At 36.4% G+C, this 7,850-nt stretch overlaps 1 pseudogene; it reads right to left on the bottom strand.

Annotated features, from left to right (window-relative positions):
• Positions 1 to 5,651: 5,651 nt before the first annotated feature.
• Positions 5,652 to 6,355, bottom strand: LOC109490652 (annotated as a pseudogene).
• Between the last annotated feature and the right edge of the window lie 1,495 nt (positions 6,356 to 7,850).

The following is a 7,850-nucleotide window of genomic DNA, read 5'->3' on the forward strand; positions in this document are numbered from 1 at the left end:
GGAGTGGGATGTGGGGCTTGAACCCAGGACTCTGGGATCATGACCTCAGCCAAAGGCAGGCGATTAACCGCCTGAGCCACCCAGGTGCCCCACAAGTAGTTTTATTTAGAGTATGACTCTCTAATGGTGTTTAACGTATGGCAGGCATTACATTTGCAGAGGGGGATAAATGTTTGAGAATACAGATGACAAAACAGAGGACAATAGTGTAATCACACTACTAATAAGTGGAAGACAGGATATGAAACTATATCTATAAGAATAAAGAAATATTCACACAAAATCTTCTAACTTTAATCGTTGCCAAAAGAAAATATAAAATCCACATCTATTCCATAACTTTGCTGAATTTTCTCACAAGTATAATTTTCATGATTTTTTTTTGCTTGAGACAATTATAAATTATGAGCCTATAAAGCTTTGATTCCCCATTAAATACTATGTTGGGAATGTAATAATTGGATTCTCTTTCCTCCCTTGACTATTCCAGGACCAGCTAGCTGTTCTGGTGTTAAAAATTATTCTTTGTTGGCTAAACTTTTTTGCATGTAACTTCAATTATGTTATCATTCAAAGTTATTATGGTTTAACCACACTGGATTTTATATTACTGTATTAGTTATAAAAAGGAACAACATTCTGTATGTAAAGTATTTGAGTTACAGAGCACAATACATAAAGAGGAAAAAAACATTTTTTTTTTTACCTTTGCCAACTTTCTTGGCACCCAGTTTAAATATGAGAAAGTTGAATTATGTTGGAGTGTCTCTTTCTCCAGTAAAATATATTTTATGAAAACAATCTCTATGGTTAGATCACATAATATACTTTATACACACACAAACACACACGTATGTATATATCTCCTAAATAACCAGAAAATGGTTGTATTTGTGTCAAAAGAAATAACAGATAAAAGAAAAAAAATCTTGAATTGTAATCCTGATTCTATTAAAAACTTGCTACATGACCTTAAGCAAGAAAACTCTCTGAGCCTCGGTTTCCTTTTTTTATAAGATGGCATTAACTTCTACCTATGTGAAAACGTGAGGTGCCCACCTTAAAAATAAACCTTAATACTAAGAAATCCACCATGCCACTTTAGAAATAGCACCATATAACAGTTCAGTTTATATTAGTCTTCTAGTTAAATTAGACACAGCTGAAGAGCTAAAGAAGAAAAGAAGAGGCCAAGGCAGAAAATTCTCTCTCCAGATCTTTCTACATTTCATTAAATGGTCAAGGGAAGGTTATTTAGATTTTCTCTGTCCATGTATGTCCTTCTGAAGTATCAGGGAGCTACCAGAATTTCTTTCTCTCTCTCTCTTTTTTTTTTTAATTCTCCCAAACCTGGAAAACAGCTCTAAAAGCTCCAAATAGTCTCATCAGTATTTTACAATAATTAAAATCAGGTAATAAATTCTTTCTCTTTTTTTCCCTTTCCTTCCATCCTCCCTACCTTCCTCCCTCCCTCCCTCTCCCATTTTCTTTCTTCCTTCCTTTATTTTCTTTTCTTTCTTTCTTCTTTCTTTCTTTCCTCCTTCCTTTCTCATTTCATCGGATATAAAGCTTTGGCCTAGAGTAAACAAAATCAACTCAACTCAGTGAGAAATTTTAAAAATCAAATTGGCCATTTTATATTAATGACACAATTAATTCTGACACAATTAATTTGCTGACTTATATGTGAGATTTGCATTTATTTATTTCCTTCTTCCACCCTACTTTTCTAAAACCAGACCTTCCACTAATGGCAGATGCCTCTGTTACTGGTGCCCTCGGTCTTGACCATTTCTGTGTACATTGGCCTGACTTACCAACTGCCAACATCTCTTCACCTGAGGGCTTTCCTGGCCAGTAAGGCCTGTTCTTCCTTCGCTTGTAGCAGGTTGGAAATGCCCAAGAATTAATGGCCCTCCTGTGTAGCCCTCATCCGGGGCTGTACCACACTTGAGGCCCCTCTGAGGCATGGGTTCTAAACACCTCCCAGGGTTCTCTGGTGGATTAAGGCCCAGTTGCCCCTTTTGAATGCCTTCCTTTCCCTGCCCCACTTTCCCACTTCTCTAGGCTATTTTCTGGGAACTGTCAAAGGAACTATTTAAAACTGGATCTCTGTTTCAGGGTTATTCTCATCCAAAAAGATGAAGGTCTTAAGGTTTTATGGTACCAGAAGTCACCAGGGGTTTCTCAATATGACCCACCGCCTTGATACACATCTCAAACATTGCTGCCAGACCCCTATTTCTAAAGCATAAATATGATTGGATAATTTCTCTGCTTATTTTTTCTTTAGGTTGAAATTCAAACTCCTTAGCGGGATATAAAAGACCTATGGAAATCTAATACTTGCCTAATCCTCCAGACTATCCTCCTTTTTTGTCCCATGGTGAGAGTAGAGTAGACACTGGGGAAACGGTATTTACCAAGCATGTGCCATACTAGTACTCGCACTAATTGCATTAGATGTGTTATATGGTCATAGCACAAACCTACAAGGACAAAATCAATAATTTCCGTTTTGCAGATGAGGAAACTGTCAGCAAAATAACTGACTGAACACAGTCACTCTGCCTCTGACCATCCAAGCCTTTATTCAAATTCAAGTTTAGGTGATTCCTACACCTTTTCCATTCTGTGGCCTCCTCACTCGGAATGACCACACATCCTAATTTACCTGGGACAGCACCTGTTTGTTCTTGTTGACCCAGAGCAGTTATGAAAAGCATTCCTTTTCATTTTCAACAGTATCATCCTGTTTTGTGGGTGAATTATATGGCCCCTCTGGCCATAGTCTGAATCCACCGTGCTATCAGCTGTTTCTGGAATGCACTATACTCATGATTCCATTTCCTGCTGTGTGCTTTTCCTTCTGCCTAAAATATCCTTTCTTTCCCTTTTTTCCTGGAAAAATGAGTCCAGTGCTCAGGACTCTGCTCTTGTTATCTCTGTCTTTCCATTCTTCTAGCTACAAGCAAGAGGTTTGAGACACTCTTCTGTGCTCCTCATACCCCATGTTTACTATTATTCTATTGTGGTTTTTTGAGTATTTGTCAGTCTTCTCTACCAGCCTGTGAATTTCTTAATGTTTGGGCTGTACCTTCATTATCTCTGTATATTCACAGAGCTTACAATTTCCCATGACCCAGCAGATGCGTATTAAATATTTATTGAATGTCTGGATAAATGACATTATAAAATTAGAAAAATCTAGCCATCTGCAGAAATTATTATAAAAAGTAGAAACGGGATCTTTCAAAAGGGGCAGGTTTATACTAGCTAGCTCTGACTTACTTTACCTGGAGGCTGCTTAATTCTGAGCGAGTGTTTAGACAGCCTCTGATCTGGCATCAGCATTCCTACCTTATTCCTATCATGTGCCTCAGGCTCCATTTAAATATTTTCCTGTCCTCTCTTATCCTGGTTAGGAGTCAACCAGTCTGGGTTAGAACTTTTGCTCCACCATTTCCTACCTAGACTATGTGAAACTCTCAAGTTTCTTTCTCAAGAGGAAAGGTGCCTCAGTGTTAATGGGTGCTGCCTAAGAGAGAGGAGGAAGGTCATTTAGAAAACCTGAGAAGACGCACCAGATTTGTGTCCAATATACTGACTCTCTAGGCTCCAATGTAAAAGACTGCACTGACACTCTTTCTGCATCAAAACTCATGACCAGTAGGCTATTCTCTAGGATTCTCTATATACTCTAGCCAAATGAATTATATGCTTGTTAAGAAAGAGTTATGTTGATTCCTAAAATTTTCTACCATTTATACTTCTTATTAGAATTATACAATTTAATTAAATACCACAAAACCTGATAAATATGAGTGTGAAAATGACAGGTATTTGTATGAAAACTAAGGAAAGTTAAAGACTTAATAAAGGTAGGTCTCTGTAAAAAGTGCTGTCAAAGTAGGCTTATATTTTTAAGTGTCTTTTTTTTAATTGAAGTATAGCTGACATACAATGTTATTATTAATTTCAGGTGTAAAACACAGTGATTTGACTGTTAATTCTATACATTATGCAATGCTCACGATGATCCGTGTAGTTACCATCTGTCACCATACAACGTTATCACGGTATAAATCCCTATATTTTCTATGCTGTGTTTTATCCTCATGACTTATGTGTTTTATAACTGGAAGTTTGTACCCCTTAATCCCCTTCACCTAAACCCTAAAGTAGGCTTATTAAGAGAGACAACTGTAAAATATTTGCAAGGGGGCAATGTAAAAAGCCCGAAGATTCTGCACTCAGATTGCTTCTCCCGTGTCTTTACATTCTTGCTCCAAGGAAAATCACATATAAAGGATGATCTATGTGGTAATAAGTGAAAGACAGTATGGAACTCCAGTTGGCAAATTCATAATCAAGGAAAAGCCCTTGGCTAACAACAACAAAAATATTATTTTATATATATCTACTTATGATAAACTAAAAAGAATTTTTAGAGCTCTATATGCAGTCTGTTTAAGATTCTTTGTTTTAGCCACCTTTTTAAGTTTACCAACTATAATCAGATGGTCTTGATTCTGCTGTGGTAAAGAAAACCCTCGAGTCTCAGTGAATAACACAACAAACTTTATTTCTTGCTCATCCTAAGTCTGCAGGTCCTAGAAACCTGTCCTCCGCGGGTGACCGTCTGAAGCACTTATCATATGAAACATGTACTCTCCTAGGTCAACAGAAAAAGGAAGAGAAAACACAAAGAGTACTGCACAGGCTCTTTAATGCCACCTACAAGTGGTGCACTTCTGCACATTAGCCAAAGCAACATCTAAATTCAAGGATGTGGAAAAGCATAATGCTCTCATGTGCCGGAAGGGGAGAAGAGTTGGAAATACTGGTGAGCAGCAGGGATATCCACCACACCAACCTTCTATCATACCTAGCATGTGAAATAGGGGCACCTCTGCTTGATTAAATGAAGGATATTGAGGCAGAGAAAGAGATCAGTTTTTCTTTAAATAATTAAAATAAATATTTAAAATTGATAGCTTAGTGATTATATTTTCAAGGGTATTCTTTATTTCTGAGAACTCATAACCAATTAAAGTAATTCTAGAAAAGACTTTTAAATAATACTTAAGTCATGAGCCCCCAAAGTTTAATTCAGTCCACATAATTTATTGTCATCAAAATGTAAAATATATTCCCCTAATCATGCATTCTGCTTTTATATCTAAAAAGTAAAGAATATTAATACATTAAAAACCTCATACCAAAAAAAAAATCCATATATTATCAGTTGACTGCCAATATGGTGGAATCATTAAAAGACCTAAGATGCAGAAAGTTCAATTTAAAAATATTTTGAATTTCAAAAATGATTTTTAAAATCATCCAATAATAATCCTTAACATTTTTCTTTTCTTCTTCCTCCGCTGCTTCTCCCTCCCTCTCTCTCTTTTTTTGCATTATTATCTCATTTTTATTTCGTTTCATAGCTACATTTTCAATGTCAATTTTCAGGGCAGCTGCATTTAGTGTAGATATCATATTTCATTTTTTCATTTTAAGATACAGTATGTCATAGAAATATATCAACTTTTTTAACTTTTTAATTTTAATTACAGTAAACATACAGTGTTATATTAGTTTTAGGTGTACATTATAGGGAATCAACAATTCTCTACATTACTCAGTGCTCATCATGGTAAGTGTACTCTTTTTTTACCCCCAAATCAATACAGCTTTTATTGGATCTCTAAAATATCACAAATAAGTCTGAAAAATCATCTGGCATCTTGCTATTTCTGTAACTGGAAAACTTAGATCTTCTTCATCAGCCTGCAGAACTGTTCCTTTTTCAGAAACATAGATAGCATCCAAAAATTTTCTGATATCTTTGTTTTCACTGTTGTGGCTTCCTGAATCAAAGCAGCTGAGGTTGATACAAGTTAAATGTCATTTCTTTCAAGAATTAACTCATCTTTCTGGGCTTGAGATATTGAACAAGCAACACCTGGCCTCATCTGAACCCTGTGAATATATTTTTCACCCCCAAAATTTCAGATTTCAACAAGAGAATCATTCTCCTGAATAACGGCATTGATGGGGAAGTGACCATACACAGGCCTCATCTTGTAATGCAAGCCCAGTGCTAACACCCTTGACTGTGTTCTGTACATGACTACGGATAGTGCAAACAGTAGCCGATTCTTTTCTAGTTCCCCACCATTTGTCAACTTGGAGCCTCTTCTTTTTCTTCCTAAGGAGACTGAGTTCTACGTTGATGCGATTAAAGTCCCAGCAGGGTACCTCTGGAGCCCTTCCCAATAACAGCAGATCCTTTAAAAGTGATGTTGGCATTTTCTGGAATGTCGACAGTCTGATTCCCAAGAATGGTCTTCATTCTTGCAACAGATGTAGCAAAAATGATGTATACTCTTAATCCCCTTCACCTATTTCACCCATCCCTCCACCCACCTCCCCTCTTGTAACCATCAGCCCGTTCTCTATAGTTGAGTTTGTTTCTTAGTTTCTTTCTCTGTCCCTTTCTCCATTTGTCTTTTAAATTCCATGTATTGAGTAAAATCAGATATTTGTCTTTCTCTTACTGACATATGTCACTTAGCATTATACTCTCCAGCTCCATCCGTGTTGTTATAAATGGCAAGATTTCATTCTTTTTTATGGTTGAATAACATTCCATTGTCCCTATATATCATATATTTATCCATTATGGACACTTGGGTTGCTTCCATAATTTTGTTATAAATAATGCTGCAATGAACATAGGGGTGCATGTATGCTTTTGAATTAGTGGTTTTGTATTCCTTGGGCAAATACCCAGTAGTAGGATTACTGGATTGCAGGGTAGTTCTAGTTTTAATTTTTTGAGGAACCTCCATACTGTTTTCCATCTGGCTGTACCAGTTTGCATTCCTACCGACAGTGCATGAGGGTTTCTCTTTCTCCACATCTTTGCCAACCCTTGTTGTTCCTTGTGTTGTTGGTTTTAGCCATTCTAACAGGCGTAAGGTGATATCTAATTGCATGTTCCTGATGATGAGTGATGTTGAGCATCTTTTCTTGTATCTGTTGGCCATCTGCATGTCTTCTTTGGAGAAATGCGTGTTAATGTCTTCTGCTCATTTTTAAATTGGATTATTTGTTTTTGGGGTATTGAGTTTTATAAGTTCTCTATAAATTTTGGATACTAACCCTTTATTGGGTATGACATTTGCAAATATCTTCTCCCATTCAGTATGTTGTCTTTTAGTTTTGTGGGTTGTTTCCCTTGCTGTGCAACAGCTTTTTATTTTGATGTGGGCCCAAGAGTTTATTCTTGCTTTTATTTCCCCTGCTTCAAGAGATATATCTAGAAAAATATTGCTATGGCTGATGTCAGAGAAATTACTGCCTATGCTCTAGTTCCAGGACTTTCATGATTTCAGGTCTTACAGTTAGGTTTTTAATCCATTTTGAGTTCATTTGTGTGTATGGTGAATGAAAGTGGTCCAGTTTTCCCAATACCATTTGTTTAAGAGACTGTTTTTTTCTCGTTGCCTATTCTTGCTTTTTTTTGTTGAAGATTAATTGCCCATATAATCGTGGGTTTCTGGGCTTTCTATCCTGTTCCATTGATCTGTGTATTTTTGTGCCAGTACAATACTGTTTTGATTACTACAGTTTGTAGTATACGTTGAATACTGGAATTGTAATGCCTCTAGCTTTGTTTTTCAAGATTGTTTTGGCTGTTCAGGGTGTTTTGTGGTTCCCTACAAATATTTTAGGATTGTTTTTTCTAGTTCTATGAAAAATGCTGCTGGTATTTTGATAGGAATTGAATTAAATCTGTAGATTGTGTTGGGTAGTATACATCTTTTAACAATATTTGTTCTTCC

This window comes from Ailuropoda melanoleuca, chromosome 3 (genome assembly GCF_002007445.2).
Source record: "Ailuropoda melanoleuca isolate Jingjing chromosome 3, ASM200744v2, whole genome shotgun sequence".
Lineage (NCBI taxonomy): Eukaryota > Metazoa > Chordata > Mammalia > Carnivora > Ursidae > Ailuropoda > Ailuropoda melanoleuca.